General features: G+C 41.4%; 1 protein-coding gene across 3 annotated transcripts in view; it reads right to left on the bottom strand.

Moving 5' to 3' along the window:
• The window catches only part of igsf3 (immunoglobulin superfamily, member 3), a 79017-nt gene that overhangs the window by 41209 nt on the left and 21210 nt on the right, over window positions 1-16598 (bottom strand). The window lies entirely within an intron of this gene.

The raw sequence follows: 16598 nt of genomic DNA, 5'->3' as shown, positions 1-16598 counted from the left end.
AATTTTTTAAAGAACATTGTTTAACTAGTTTTTTTTCCATGTAAAATGTTAATTTAATAGTTTTCTGGAAATGCATTTCCTGTTCTATTACTAGCATGGTCTGTTTTTGGTTTTCAGGTCATGTAATGGCAACAGCTTAGAAAACAATTTAGTAGCAAAACGCGTGTTGGCAATTTTAAGGGAAAAACTGAAGGAACAAGGGCTTTACAAACTTTCCTAACCTGACAAAATTCCTTTATAAAAAAGTCAGCCTAAAAATATCTGTTTTAAAGTCTTTCAGAACTCCTTTGCACCATCTTTAAACATAAATTCAGGCATACAGATTAATGAAACTGGATTCCATATGTAAGGGTTAGAATTAGGGATTAGGGATGTGCTCAAGCTGTTACTACCCTGGCTTGAAGATGGAAGCGCAATGACTAGCTGCTTGATCTTTTCCCCAATTGTATCCCATTAAAAAAGTGATACTTTTTCCTCAAAAACTGCTAAATCAATAATTGTTTTTTAAAAAAAGAAAAAAGTAATTTGGGTCATCTTTTTAAGTGTTCTGCTGGTTTTTTGGAAATGATTTCTACCTTAATAAGATTTAAAGATTTGTGTCCTGTGACAGCTGTGACAGACAGGCTCATCTGCAGCTCACACAGGCTTCTCAACTAAATTTTGGAAGTTTCTGTTTAAGGAAACAGAAACGTGCAGTACTGACTGTTTACATCACCCCGATGCTAACGTTAGCTCAGCACTCAACCACCTCCAACGTATTATCAGTAAACAGCAGAGAGAGCATCTAGAGGGTGTCTGTATTGTTGCTGGGGACTTTAATAAGGCATGTTTGAAATCTGTTAAGTGTCCTACCAGGGGGACAGGACACTGGACCATGTGTAGAGTAACATCAAGCAGACCCACACAGTGACAACCCTCCCCCATCTAGGACAATCTGACCATCTCTCTTTGCTCCTCATCCCTGACTACATCCCCCTTAGGAAACAAACTCCTCCAAGCACCCAGGTCATTAAAACATGGCCAGATGATGCAGGAAGACCTACATGAGGATGCTCTTTGTATACTACAGTGTTCAACACTATAATCCCAGACATTCTCACCACCAAACTGGACCACATTCAGACCCCCCCACATTTAGCTGCTCCTGGATCAGATTTCCTAACCAACTGGCCTCAATCAGTCCGACTTGGCCCCCACTGTCACACAGCACCGGATCTCAGCAGGGTTGCCTTCTCAGCCCTCTACTTTACACCCTGTACACATATGACTGTACACCAACCCACCCAACCAACGTCATCATCAAGCATGCCAATGACACCACCGTGGTTGGGCTCATCAGGCTCAGAAAATAACCTGAAGCTGAACGTCCTTAAAACAAAAGAACTCATAATGGACTTCAGGAGACACAGACGGGTCCACTCCTCTCTAATTATAATTGGAGAACGAGTGGAATCTGTCTCCACCTTCAGGTTTCTGGGCCCCCACATGTCCACTGATCTCACAAACGCCCCGGTAAAGAAGGCCCAGCGGCGGCTACACGTCCTCTGTGTCCTGAGGAATATTAACCTGGACCGGAAGCTGCTGCTGGCCTTCTACGGCTCCTCAGCGGAGAGCGTGCTCTCCTACTGCTTGTGTGCAGCTTTCCTGTTCTCAGGAAGTCTGAACACCACATTTGTAAATCCAATAGTTGATAAAGCTAAAGTCAGAGACATGTAAATGTTTTTTTAAAATAAAATGAACATGTATATATATATGTTTTCCAATAAAACAATATAATTTATAAAGTATAATTTCAATATAACAGAAAACATTATGTTTTTCATAGTGTTTACTACCACACAAGTGTATGAACATCATTTCTGAGCTCATAAGCACGCACAGAATTTTTGAATCATCAAAGTGCTGTTTAAAAAGAAATGTATCAAACTTCTGTTAACTACCATCATATCCTCTACAGATGAACGCATTGCATGTTCTGAGCTGAGTGTGCAGAAATAATATAATTCATATATTATAATGAATGCATTAACCATTGTTTATTATCACAGCTGACAAATTGCAGCCCTGTAGTGTAAACCACCTCATTTGGAAAAATTATTAAAGCAGACAACAAATTAGTCGATAATTTGCTTTTCAAATCAGGCACTATGAGTGGAATATCTCACGCTATCTTGACCGATCAAAGAGGCCTCCGCACTGCACTATTATATCACACCAAATCCAATCTTCTAAAAATGTGAAGAGAGATGAAATAGAAATCAGGGGGGTGAGCTGAGAGGGGTAAGAGGATATGAGAGATCTTACAGATGCTGTTATGAGATTTTCAGTGAGGAGTCGGTGCTCTACCGCTATTGGAACATCACTCTGGGTGGGTGTTTGAGCGTCGATGTGTGTCGTACGCTGTAACACAAAGGTCACGGTGACCGAAAGGAAAAAGGCCTCTTCGTTTAATAAAGGGGTCTCTCAAGCATTCTTTTGTCTCTCTCTGCCATGAATGTCTGGGCTCTGTCCCATTTGTTCTCCTCACTCAAGTTTCATCCTATCTACACACCAACACCTTCACTCTAAAGCCTGCTCCCTTATGCCCTCTCCACCACACGATCTGGTGAGTTTCCTTTTGTTAGACAAGTTGCTTGTCAGCACCTAATTATCACTTATTTTCTTTCTTTGTTTTTTTTAGCTGACTTTCTCCTTCAGCTCATCTTTTTCATGCTTGCCTTAGAAAACAGGAAGGCATCTCGATCCCACTTAAATAATTTTTTTTTACATCACGTAATAATCAGTTCCTTTTTTAAATTCTTGTGTATTCTAAACTAGTTAATGAGTGGCATCCTCTCAGTATGACACTGTGCAAAAAAAAAAAAAAAAATCAGACAAGGAGAAACAGAGCGAGGCCCCTGCAGCTATTTCAGCTCATTATACCTAAAGGTGGAAGGGACATGCACATCAAAGATGGGCGGTCTCTCTCTTTCGCTCTCTCTCTTGCTACTTTCTCCCTCTCTTATAAACTCACCTAAACACACAGAACGTCAAGCCTGAGGGAACAGCTGCTCTCTGACACACATAGATGGGGATAAGCGACTGAGGTATTCCCCTCTGTGTGCCCAAACATTTCCTCCAGAGCTGTGACTCAGCAGTGATGGGTCACTGAATCATGCACAGCACTAACGGGCATGATGCTCATCAACATAAAAATTTAGAAGAAAGTGTAAGTTAATATCAAAATTGAGTACTTCATACCATGAGTTGCTTTCCAAAAGCATGAATGTCCTGCCATCTGTGCAACAACCACAGGGGTTCTGATACCAAGAATGTGCAATACAAACGTCCACGGTCTCTTGTGAGTTGTAGTCTTCCCTTCTTGTAATAACCCTCTACCTACACCTCTGCCCCACCTGCTGCCTCCACATTGCTCCTCGAGTTGAGCTTCCATTACATGACTAATAGAGGAGTCAGGACATACACACCTTGTAAAAGTTAAGAGCAGCAATTCGGTGTATGAATGTTAACAGAGACAAATCAGGAGGAGGGTTATGCAACAGCTATGGCTAAAATGGAACAAATGGTAGCCAACTGCAGGAGCACAAGTTATCTGCTTTTTGTTGAAACAGATCACTTTTTAACTATGAGTCTCTTGCAATATTGTTGGTTAAACAGCATGTGTGTACATAAAAGTTGAGTAATAGCATTTGAGAAATAGCAATTAGCATCTATATGTATCAGAAATCTCGAGTTCTCACTCAGAATTTCCATCTTGATCTCCCCCTTAAAGTCCAAATTCACACTGAAAAAGGTCACTCTGACCTCACAGTTGAAGACGGCAGCAGTGAATGTAAACAGTTGGCCAATAAAACTGTCGAACTTGTAATATGTACTACCACTGCTGTGGTGTGTGACTAAATAAGGACAGAAACGAGAAAGTTCTATTTGTGAATGTGCTGAGGAAAAGTTTAGCACCTGTGATGGCTGAAAGACTCCCGTTTACTACTACAACTACCACTACTACTAAAACAGCATCCCTCCCAGCTCTACTTCCACAGACAGTAGAAGAAAAACATCATCCACTGGTTTCTGAAGTCCCAAACCTCTGCCAGTGCAGTTTCAAAAAGAAAAAACAGATGTGAGGAGGAGGAGCGGGTCTCACTGTAAAACTGCTTGCTCATTAGTTTATATCAATCAAATTGTTGGCCTATATGTGCATGAATATTATAATAGATAAGGCACCTTTTTAAGGCAGCATGCCCAGGATTTACAAATCAGTTAGACATTTTCAATGATATAACCCAAAAATGAGTAAACAGGCCAATAAACTGAGCAGGAAATTGTTTCCAGAGGTCAAGTCAGGAAGCTGTTTTCCCATAAACATCGGAAGTCTTTTTGCAGCCACAGCTATTGCCACCCGGAGGCTTTCAGATAGACTGCAGGTTTAAGACACTTACAGACTCTTTTTTTTTTTTTTTTTTTTTTTTGGCTGGCTGGAAGCTGCATCCATGTTTTACACTGTCTAAGAAAGGAACACAGCACTGGTAGTCTGGTGAAAGCTGTGGTATTTAAGATTTCTCAGGTAACAACTAAACTGGAAATATAACCACAATATCATGTATGAATAACAATATAAATAATAATTAGAATTATGGAGTTAAACTTACAATCCAGCAATGATCAAATGATTATGCCTGGGGTAAAAAGATTTTTTTTAATTTAATTTGATCTTTTTAATGAACTGAAACGGTGGCCTTAAAAAATCCAAGCACCCCAACCCAACAGTGAGCCCTCTTTCAAAGACACTTAGATCTTTTCCTCAGAACCAACAAGGCATGCTCGGGATTATTATACGTGCCACAGAGCATGAATTAATGTTAACTGCTTAATTGTACCATGTGGGCTCCTATGTGGAATCATCTGTGTTCATTGTCTTTCTCTGCTCATTTATTTAAGTTCTTTCTTCAATTTTGTCTGGTATAAATTCACCAGTGTATCTCGCTAGTTTGCTTTTATGAGCTTTATGTGAATTTGTTCACTTTCTTGAGCTGTAGAGCACGGGCATAGAGGGAGTGGAATAACAAAAGGAGAAAGTGGGAGAAGAAAAGAAAGACGGGCAGTGAGTGAAGGAGTGGGCTTTGTTATTGTAGCGGGAGAATGGTGACGTAGAGTTAAAAGGCTGAATTTTGCGATAAGAAAGGGATCCACGGTGAGACGAAGCTTTCAAATACGAAACGGTGTTTACACAAAGGCAGAAGAGGGGGATTTAAGACTAACTAAGATGCACAGGAACACGCACGGGCACACGAGCGCATACATATGCACAAAATATGACACTACCTCTTACTGAGGACCAGCCAGGAAATGAGCCTGAGTGAGTGAGTATGGAAGATGGAGAGTAAGCAAGAGATTAAAAGGCAAGGCGTGAGAGGAGGGGTAGTCTGAAGAGGGGTGGGAGTATGAAAGACAAATCTTCCTAAGAGCGTTTGAGAAGAGCTGTGTGCAAAGCTATCGTTGACTGAAATCCTTTAGAGCATCAAAGATTTACTCATCATGCCTAAACACATGAAATATTCCTTCTACCCCACCCCTTCCCGATTCGGTATCAACCTCCTCTTTTTCCCCCCCGCTTTCTCCGTGTTTCTCTTCTTCATCAGCTAAAGACCAACTTTATATGTCTTTCCATCTGTCATACGCTTCCTTTAATATCTTCCATCTGGCCATGTATTCAAATAACATGAATTACAGCAAACACTCTGCACCCAGAAAACGAGAAATATAAACAGACACCATCCCAGTGAGGGTTTGTTAGTTTTTATCCGTTGCTACTGTCCTGAAGGTTGTTAGCACATGTGCAGGCTTTTGCTCTGACGGCCAATAACATCCCAGAATTAAGAGCACTTCTACACACAAACACAGATGCTGCCACGCAATACTCTGTCTACCTACAGGCACACATGAGTGCACCCGGGCAAAGGAATACAACATGCGCAATTATTCACGCACCTTTTCCTCTTGCACACTACAAGCGGCTTTCATCAAGCATATTATGATTGCAATATTACTGGAGGTGGAAGTATTAAAACTAATAGGCTCCATCCCTGTCCTGCACTAGCTGTCTTTTCTACTCCTGCCTTACAGGAGCTCCCACCATTTTCCTTCATCGTCACTCCAGCCCCAGATGGTAAAGCACTGTGACCAATTAAAGACTTCCCTGAGGATAGAACCAGTTATAGCCCCAGCCATCTGACCATTTCTGTTTTCTAGTGTGTGTATGTGCACGTATAAGCCTTGCAAGAGATATCAGTGCTTTTTAATCAGACTACAAAGCCTTGTTTTTTGGCCAGTTCCTTACTCCTTCTCACTTAAAAAGCATATACTGGCATACAAGTCCAGGAATAGTCATCTAGAGCCTTTGCTTGGCTCTTCCTTTGTGGCTCCTGTATCACCACATTGAATCAAGCTAAAGACAGAGTCCGGGTCTATTAGTGGTGAAAAGTCTTAGCAACTGTACATGTGTTGTGTTACCATTTCAGAAATGGTATCACTGAAGGAGATGGGTGACAAAGGGAGGTGGGCAGTGCTCAATCACTAGGCACCCATCCAGCAGGGCAGCAGATGAGGGAGCAACTGTCTGTATGAGCTGCCAGCACTGAGGGAAATTAGGCATGTGCCAGCCCTGCCCCTCTCGCTCTCTCTCACCCACATGCAACACACCCACACGCTCACACCCACTTCTTTCTGCACACATCCCAAGGTGGCCACCCAGGCACCGGGGCACAGGTGGCAGCATATGTTTGTCGTCTGCTCTGAGGTCAACTGAGAGGAAGAAACCGACTGCCTCTGTCTGTTCATGTGTGAAGCGTCAGTCCGTACTTACAAAAGCTTTTAGATACTTGCAAGTGTGTGTGCGTGCGTGTGTGTGTGTGTGTGTGTGTGTGTACATTGTTAGAATCTGTACAGCAGATTTAAGATAGTGTTTTGTCCCTGAGTTGGAATTTGAAGGCAATGAGCTTGCTTGCCTCGGTGCTGCTTCACTAAATTGAGTTAAGCCTCCCGGGCTTCACTACTTTTATTTTTCACTTCTACACCAGCACTTAAAAAATAGCCCGTGGCATTCATCCTACACTCAAATCCACTACATCAGACATTTTAACTAAATCTCTGTTTCCCATTGCAAATAATGAGGCCGTGATTAGCATGCTAATGAGGTGGGTGTGATGGTAATCTTTAAACCGGTATCCATGAAGTCCCCATCTCCTTTAGCCGTTCTTTGCATATGCCTGTCAATAAGGACTGCTAAGAGTATACAGCACTATAAACAACAGGGTTACCCATGAAAACTTAAAGTAGTGCAACATCCTTGTCAACTTGCTCTGTGCAGATAACATTCTTAGAGCCTTTTGATTAAGTTGATACTTAACATAATCTACAGCTTCTTATCCTGCGTGGTCTTTCTTCCACGTACTTGATGCTATGTATGAGCCATCAGCATGGACGCCCAGTCACGTGAAGTGTAGCTTCTGTGCTTGCTACTACAGCCAGTTGTGCTGCACAAATGGTAAGATCGTTGCCAAAGATTAGTTGGCAGAGCATGAAAAATTTGTATGGGTGGAGTAAAGAGTAACTCAACAATGCCACTATTCTACCATTGCACACACAGGACACAGTATGTCTTTTACAGTTGTGTAAGTGTTAAGCCCTGCCACATGGCAGGCCGTAAGTGCCAGTATTTGTGTATGCTCTTGTACATAAAATAATGTGTAAATACATTCGGATGGTGGTGTGCATCCATATTAAAAGGGGTTATCAGATACTGAAGTGAGAAAGTTCCCCCCCCTTTATTCTCAGATGAGGCTTCCAACAACCGCCAACTTTAAACAATGGAGCAGAAGCATCCTGGAACGCACTCAGAACCGTGTGACTGCTGGAGGATATTACACTAGAAGTTCCACTCTTTACCAACACATTTTAACAACGTGAATGCAACCACTCGTTAGCAAATTCATTCACATCCATATTCATGGTGAATTCATATTCAAACGGTGGCTGTGCTCCGTTAATCTCACAGAGGAGGCAGCAGGCCCCTGAGGGTTAGCGCTTAGCTAAGCTAATCAAATCAACCAGAGGAACGGTGGAGTATCTTGAGCCCATTACATAAACATTAATACACACAAATGTATGTGCATCCATGTGCACATGCATTTGTGTGCATACAAACATGCATTTTGTAGTTTTCTAATTTGTTGACACATGAAATCCTTTCTCATCTGCCAAACTCAGTGGTGTAGGGCAATGAGCTAAATGCAGAGCACCACTGACATCGTTAATATTTTTGTAAGTGTTACAGTCAAAATCTGCAAGGCAGTGAATGTCTCAAAATGTGTCTGTAGGCAATGATGGTTTTCAGCTTTATAACAGCAATAGCTGGCCCATCCTACACCTTAGTAGTTTTCACAGGTACAGCAAGTCCCTTACATGATCCAAGACCTGATTTGGTCCAAACCTTACTCACTGTAATAGGGTAGAGCGGTGTGAACAGAGCCCAGCTATCATAATGTTCCCAATATAAAATTGCTGTTTCAAACTTTGAGTACAGAAAACATGATTGTATTTTTTAAACAGCTATTCTCTTCTTATTTGTTTGTTTGACACTATTTTGGGTCAGGTTTGTTATCCTGTTTATTTAGACCGTACCAATTTTAGATCCCTTCTTTAAAAATAATGTTATGGAAGTCAGGTTCCAGTGTTTGAGCCGCTTGCATTTGAGTCTAAAATATCGGAACTGTTGGAACTGCAACCTCATTAGTTTGGTCTTCTGTGACTTTGGCAATGTACACAATTAATTTGTCCGATATCCAAACTGCTTTCTAACTGAACGTGTCTATTCAGTGTTTCAAAGTCACTCGAGTGTCAGACAGTTGGCAGGACCTAAGAGGCATCTTAGAGCGGTACCTAGTGTCAGAAAGACGTGTGATCTTGACTGTTTGGGAAAGGTCTGAAGATAAATTTAAAATGTAGTTGCTTAACTACAGTTTTAGAGCCATAGATTGGTAGGAAAATATAATTTCAGAATCATTTTTATCTACCCATTACACAGTTTGCACATGTACATACAATAAAGTCCGACTTGTCCTACATGACTACAGAGAATCAAGGTATCCTATTCAGCACTATTATACTCAGTGCTACATGTTCGATTCAGTGGTTGTATTGTCTAACATGGTGATCCACCGGGTTGTTAAAGCCCTCTTCACTGATGTTCAGTGGAAAGTGTGTCCTCCAATGGGAGCACTACAGCACCATCCCTCTCAGACTCAATTATGGGTGCGACATCTGTCCTGACTGACAGCTCACTGCAGTGTGTGACTGTGGCTGTGTTTGTGTTTCCAGCGTGCATACGTAAATGTGTCTGCGTATGGTGGGTAAGAGTGGCAGTAATGTTATCGAGCAGGAAACCCCGTCCGCTAAAGTGGATGAGATGTGCAAGAAATTGCAAGCCAGCCACAGTGATAAAATCTCTTTCCATCTGGAGTCCTGCCTGGTCGGCAGCTTAGAGCCAGTTTGTGCATGCATACGCACACATACACACATTTCTCTGTTTTTGAACACACTTAGCCAGAATGCGTAGCTTCTTCCCCTTTAACTTTTTAGCCAAATCTTTGACAACCTTTGCACTAGCCTGAAAACCAAATTTAACCCGCCAAAAAAGCCATTTGAAGGTCACAAAAGGAATGCCTTAACTGTGATGGTTCACTCGCACAAAGACCGGAAGATCTGTATAAGTGCAAGAGGCGTGCACAAATGGAAGAAAAGGAAATCTAATTAGAAAAAGAAACAGAGGGCTGTTAAGGCAAATCTGAGGGGAAGGAAAGAAATTTAGGTGTCACTGCAAGGAGAGACAAAAGAGATAAAAAGCTCCAGTCACATTCAGGCCTGCGCTCCCGATCAATACCAAGAGACACAGAGATACAGCTTCCCCTGTCTATTCATCTTCTCTTTCTCTCCCCTACTCGCCCCTTTCCCCCCAACAGGCAAACATTTTACTCTTCTTTTTTATTTTCGACACAGGGCTTCATCTTCCCGTTTTCCCTTTAAAAAAAAGAAAAGAAAAAGAAATTCCTCCCTTCATATTTTTCATCCCATTTTTCCTCATCAGCCTTTATTCAATCACGGATTTCCTCCACAATCTTGCGCTTCAATCACCCTTACGGCTTTCTCCTGTGATAAAGCTCAGTGAACAGCTGTATTGACAAAACCATATACCTGCATGACAAACATGGGCTGGGGGGGCTGAAGTCTGGAGTAGGAATTGACTCTGTAGATTGATGGAGCGAGCGGGATTCAGATGGGGAGACGGCACAGAGAACAGGAAAACAGGGGAGGAGGGGGGGTGTCTTTGTACGAAAGATAGTGAGATGACATTTTCCTGTTCTGTCTATCCCATTAAGTGAAGTGCAGAGGAGTGCAGCTTGGCAGCATTGAATCCTCTGCGAAGAGAAAGGCAGGGGAAACGCACAAATCAGACACGTGCACAGTGCTGAGCTCAGCACAGGCATGATCCCGCCACTCTCATTGGGAACGTATGTTTTTAGCAGTGCACAGTCTCAGCAATGCTTCCAAAAATCTACACTCCTCTTTTCCCCTTTCCCTACACAGAAAAGATAACTGCATTATGACCTTTGTTGGGCATCACTTCACTACATAAGCACATTTTTTACTACCAGATCAACAAAGGGGAAGAGGTAATCCCCTTCAGAACCTACATGCAATGGACATGAACATGTTTTTTTGCAGATTAGTTTAATCTGCAAACCAATAATTGCATAAATTAATTATTTGAACTGTGCCTGTATCACTGCTCACTAACTATTATTTCTAATACAATGGTACTTGTCAAGGATTGGGAAACATCAGGAAGCAAAGTTAATCATGTTTAAAGAGGAATTGTGAAGGATATTAAAGGGATAAATGGTTATAGCCAGACAAGTAGGTCAAAACATCTCCAAACAGCAGGTCTTGTGGACTCTTCCTAGTATGCTTTGGTCAGTACCTGCAAAAAATAGTACAAGGAAGAACAACCAGTAAACTGGTGACCGTGACTGTGACCATGATTGGCAGAGAATGCCACCAAAGAGCTTTAACATCACAAACTGCTAAAAAGAAACTCTGGCTGTGAGAGAAAAAGACTGCAAAGCATGCAGAAGACTACAGACTGCTGGAAGTGACAGTTAATGAGCGCAAGACTGATCAGAGTACCCGTGGTGACCCCGTCCACTCCTAGAATGTGTACAATGGCAGACATGCATCTGAAGGGGACCATCTGCTGCTACTGCCTTGGTATTTGATATCACAGGGCGCCTTCAGAAGTGTCCATACTGTGACAGATCAGCTGTTTATTGTGGCTGGTCGGTGTACAGGGAATTATGATTAATAGAAACAGGCTAACAGACATGTAATGATAACCGACATTCACCTGTGCTTTGCACCACGCTAAAATAGCCTTGAAGGAAACTCAACAATGTAGGAAAAACATCAAATACACACACTGGTAACTTTAAGCTGGGAAAATAAAAAATGAGCCTGCAACATACGCACAAAGATAGTAAAGAGAATACAAGTGTTCAGCATCCTATGAACTCACTTACACAGATGCAATGTTGGCAGTCTTTTTTTTAATATTTGTTCAAGTCATGGTTTAACTTATAAAGTTATTCATTTTGCTTTAAAATACTGGTTAACTGTTTTTTAATAATGTTCATTTTTATGCCAGAGAACAGAATATGAGCTGGGTAAGAGAATACACACAAGAAAAAATAAAGAAATTAAATAAATGAAATATGAGCCATAAAAATAACCAAAATAAAAACTCTGGAAAAATTGGGTATTTTGCTGTGGTTTGTTGTGAATTTGTTTTTTTTGTTTTTTTGCCCAACAGTATTTGAATAATGGGAATCTCCAAGGTCTCAGCTCTAGTCTTTTACTTTTTCCTCTTTCCTTCTCAGACGCCTCAATTTGTGCTGGCTAATTGCATTTAGAAGTTGCATGGCGGTTGGTAACTGCATTAACCTCGGGAGTCACATCAGGCAGAGACTATTTAAAAACGCACCCCTATAGCGCCAGTTGTATTGTGGGTAATGCCTCTAGGAGGCGTAACCAATCACATCGGAGTGAGACGAAGAGCTCATCATTTATTGGTCACACAGTCTTTCCAGCAGCGCTTCACTACCTATTCCCAATACTGCCTGCTTCTGTCCCTGTTCCCACTCTTTTCCAATTTCCTCATGTCTGCCTTTTTTTCTTATTTTATTTTTCTTTAAAAACACCATACATCGAAACTTTTACTTCTGTATTTTTTTCTGATGTTACACAGAGGACAGGAGGCAAATAACCGAAAGCCATTTGTTCATAAACTTACCATGGCTTTGATTATCCATCTTTTTTTACTCTGTTACTACAGTCCTGGCTTCTGCCAAGCATGGAGGCTAGAATCTGTATATGTGCCAGCACAATGACTCCTGTGTTTTCTATGGCAGTGAGGGTATATGGAGAGCAGCGTGTCTCAGCGAGGGCTTGTTGTTCTGCTAGTTGTTGGACAAGCTCACACACAGGCTGGTGCGTAGGATAAGGACAACCGTGACGGCCATGTCAGGCTGTTGTCCTTTTCTTCTGCAATCTGATGTGTAGGAGGAAGTCAAACAGGCACAAGCACACACACACACATAGAAAAAAAAAAAAATCACACACAAGAGCATACACCCAAGTGAAACAGACTGAGCTTAGTCAGCCTCCAACTTAAGAGAATGGAGGTGTACAGAGGGCAATGCCAGGTGATCTTTGACTTTACAAAGCTTCACATCACTCAGGTTAAATGCACGCCTTATTGTGATATTTGATAATGACAGAGGAGCATGCATAAACAACGAGCACATGATTAAAAAACGGAAAAATAGGAAAAATGGTGACGCATATATGCGACATACACCCTTCATTGTAGCAAAATTGTGGTTCACTCAACCCAGTTTTCTAATCTAGTAAAGCGGTGTGAATCATAATTACTGCTCTGTCAAACAGTCATGTGGAGCTTTACATCTGCTGCTGTCCAGACTTCCCATCAGAGCTGCCCACTGAAAGCTGAAGGTTTGAAGCAGCAGGCGAGCATTCAACATATAACAACACGAGCAGCGCTCCTGTTTAACTGATGAGAGAAACTAAATCATTTACCTCATCACAGATGTGGGAGAACCTGCAGCAACTGTGAAGTGCATGCAGACAGCTGTGATTAAGCTTCTGTAATAAACCCTTAAGTGTTTAGACGTACTTAAGTTTAACACTCCGGCTAAGACAGACTAAGGTAAAAACAGAGAAGCATGGTTGGTTTTTATTTTTAAAAAAGGAGATAAAATCATAAGCAACATGCTTGAATAGAAAGACACAGATGGTGTTTCAACCATGACTCTAGTAAATTCATATTGGTGACACAAAGGAGCAAATACTCGAATCATAATAGTAAACTACTAAATTTGATTTCACAAACAGAATTCTAAAACATCCCACACACATTTTCAACCCTGCAACAAAAAAAAAATCTACAATTTTAACACAGTTGGGTAGCTGCGATGAGTGTACCACCAATTCATTAAATAAAATGTAAAACAAGATCACAGTCCCCTTCTGCTTGTGTGTTTAACAAAGGCTAAAAAATATTTTTAAGGTGTTTTCACACTTTAACCTCTTGGTTTCGTATCCTTTCACAGAAAGACAAATCCAAGTGAACAAATGTCCCACAGAAGTACACTCGGTCTGCTTACTGGCCAGAAGGGTCTCAGAAATAAGCAACAAAAGTAAATACAGGAAGACTGTGCTGTGTTTTTGATTAGTGGATAAACAGAAAATCTTGTGAGATTGTGATAATATCTTATGCCATGTTATACCCCTAATTAAAGGTTGTGAAATTATTATGTAGTTTTAGTTTGCATTATTCTCCTGAATTAGAAGAAGGTGATAACTGTTACATTTGTTAAATTCATTTGTATTACATTAGACTGCTGATTTATTGTGAATAAATGACATTGTTTTATGATGCATTATACTGCTGAGTTATAAGAAATACTGTTGTCAGAAAGTCATCGCCTTATTTGTCTGATTAGAAGAGAACAGAGCATACCGGAGAGGTTTTCTGCCCCATCTCATCAGGAGGAGACAAAACAGGGAGCCAAGGTATCCAAGGCCATAAGTCAGGCTCGCTAGGAGTTAGAAAGAATGTGAATGTTTAGGCTTTTACGACTAGGTGGGGGCCACTAGAGGCTATAAGAGCTTGAGAAACCCTCCACCAGTTTGAGATTTGCTGTGACCCTCTTCATGCATGTCTCCCCATCCGGATGGTTTATGCTCATAAAGTGTTGAATTGTATGGAATAAATAATTGTTGATTGAGCATTGATACACCGAGTAGTGTCCTTCCTTCAGCCCAAAGATCAAAGAATCGGGAGAAATTTAACAATCTACATTTATTTCATGCTACAGTTTGTGTACATCTATAGAACTTTTCCAACAGCCAGATTGCTGTATGTTCAAGGATGCGGTAGTTATTTAGTTCAAATATGTAGTGTACGCCCGAGCTGGGTCAGATCGAGATCACGTAAGCCAACCCTTTTAGAGCTCAACTGGAACCAGACCGAGAGCACCTCCTCCAAAGGGCCATGATGCGGTTGTGCTGGTACCATTTTTCGCAAAGAGGAAAATGAGTCTGAATTCAACGTAACTTCTAAATAGCAAAGGTGTGAAAGAACATTATCTTGTCAAAGTCAAGCTGCATTCCCAATCCAATTGCACAGAGGAAAATAATAAAATGTCAAATCTAACCTTTTCTCCTACATACTAAGGATCTTCCTGCGGTTTGGAGCCATTCCATAATTTAGTGGATATAATCCAGAATGTGTGCAGTGGTGGCTAATTATCATTTGCACAGGTGAAATATTGGTCTTTTGGGACCAAGCAGAGAAACCTTTTCAGTTGATTAATTGCTTTACCTTCATGGAGGATAAAAAAGTCACAAACTTTCTATCTACCCCCTCCATAAAAAAAGAAACAACCCCTTTCAGATAAAAAGAGAAGCAGGTATCACATTTCAAGTAGTCAATAACACACAGTTGTTGTATCCATCTGACAGACAATACAAGATGTTAAACAAAAGGTCACAGTATCGTGCGGAATAATGTCCAGGTTCATGACTGAAACTACTTCCCTTTAGGCAGCAGGTATTAAGTTCCACATTAAAACCCTTCCCTGCTCTTTGTACAGAAAGATGACAGTGGATGAAACATATCACCTTGACTAAGACTTAATACAGTACTCAGGGCACAGATTACTGTGCAGCCTTCATACCCTACAATTAACCCAGCCACCCCACTGCCAGACACTCACACAGGCATATCCCTTCTGTCTCCCACTTCCTACATGCCTATATGTCTTTCATAATACTCCCTGCTTACGATCATCCTTTGACACAACCCTTGAAACACAATTCCTCAAAGGCACCATCAGCAAAGGGGTTTTTTAAATACATCAGAGGGAGAGCAAATTAGAGAAAGGGGCCGGGGTTGATGATGAATAGAAACAGACACGTGACAATATGAAAGCCAGACGAATGTGCTATAGAAGAGAAATAGGAGGGTAAGAGGAGGGAGAGCAAGGTATTGTTTGCTCACAGCGGTCCAGGGAGGTAAGCAGCTGCCAGGGGAATACACAGGGACTCAAAAGCACAGCAGAGGAAAGGGAAAAAAATGGAGACCCTGCTGCGTACCCCTGACCCTAGAAACTGGGTTAAGAGGTTAGAGACACAGAAAGAGGCTCAGATAACAGTCCCTCAACACCTCCGCTCACATACTCTGTCTAGCTCTCTCTCACACACTGATCTATAAATACTGTGTGCTATCAGCACTGCTGTTTCACAGTGCCCTGCAACTGAGCCCTGCCCCACATTCACATCATACTGCTCATGTTAGAAAATACAAACCACTGAAGTCCTAATAATAACTTATTTAGTGAAAAAGAAAGCTAAACTAACCATTGATCTTCTAGGCAAACAATGTCTTTGCAATGGTGACTCAAAAAGTATGCAAATATTTGCATTTCTCAGCTCGCAGTGATACTGTGCTTTCATCCCATCGGAATCTGCTTTGACCTTAAAAGGAAGGTCAGTCGTGAGAGAAATAAAGGCATGAAGTTATGGGGGGAATGGAGTGACAGCTGTGTCTTCAGTACTGCCTTTTGGGTAGATGTGTGTATGACTCTGGAAAATAAGGAGCGGGAGAGGGGAAACTACTGACTGCTACAGTCTCGCATTCTGCCAGTACACTGAAAGAGCCCACGGCAATAGATAAATGGGTGGTGTGGGAATACCTGTGTGGATGCGTCTTGGTTTTCCCCCTGTTCAAAACAGGTGGGAAATGTATGACAATGTAGTGGAGGGGAAAATCTTTCAATGCATGTTTCAGTGTGCGCAGGTGCTTTTTTTACCATTATGATTATCCCAACAGTCACTGATCAAACTGTTATATCATTACGCCAAAATGGATGATTTTTTTGTTGCTTTTTTTTTTAGCTAATTTGATT

This window comes from Oreochromis aureus, linkage group 16 (assembly GCF_013358895.1).
Source record: "Oreochromis aureus strain Israel breed Guangdong linkage group 16, ZZ_aureus, whole genome shotgun sequence".
Taxonomy (NCBI): Eukaryota; Metazoa; Chordata; class Actinopteri; order Cichliformes; family Cichlidae; genus Oreochromis; species Oreochromis aureus.
The sequence above is the reverse complement of the archived record's forward strand: the minus strand, read 5'-3'. Positions and strand labels throughout refer to the sequence as shown.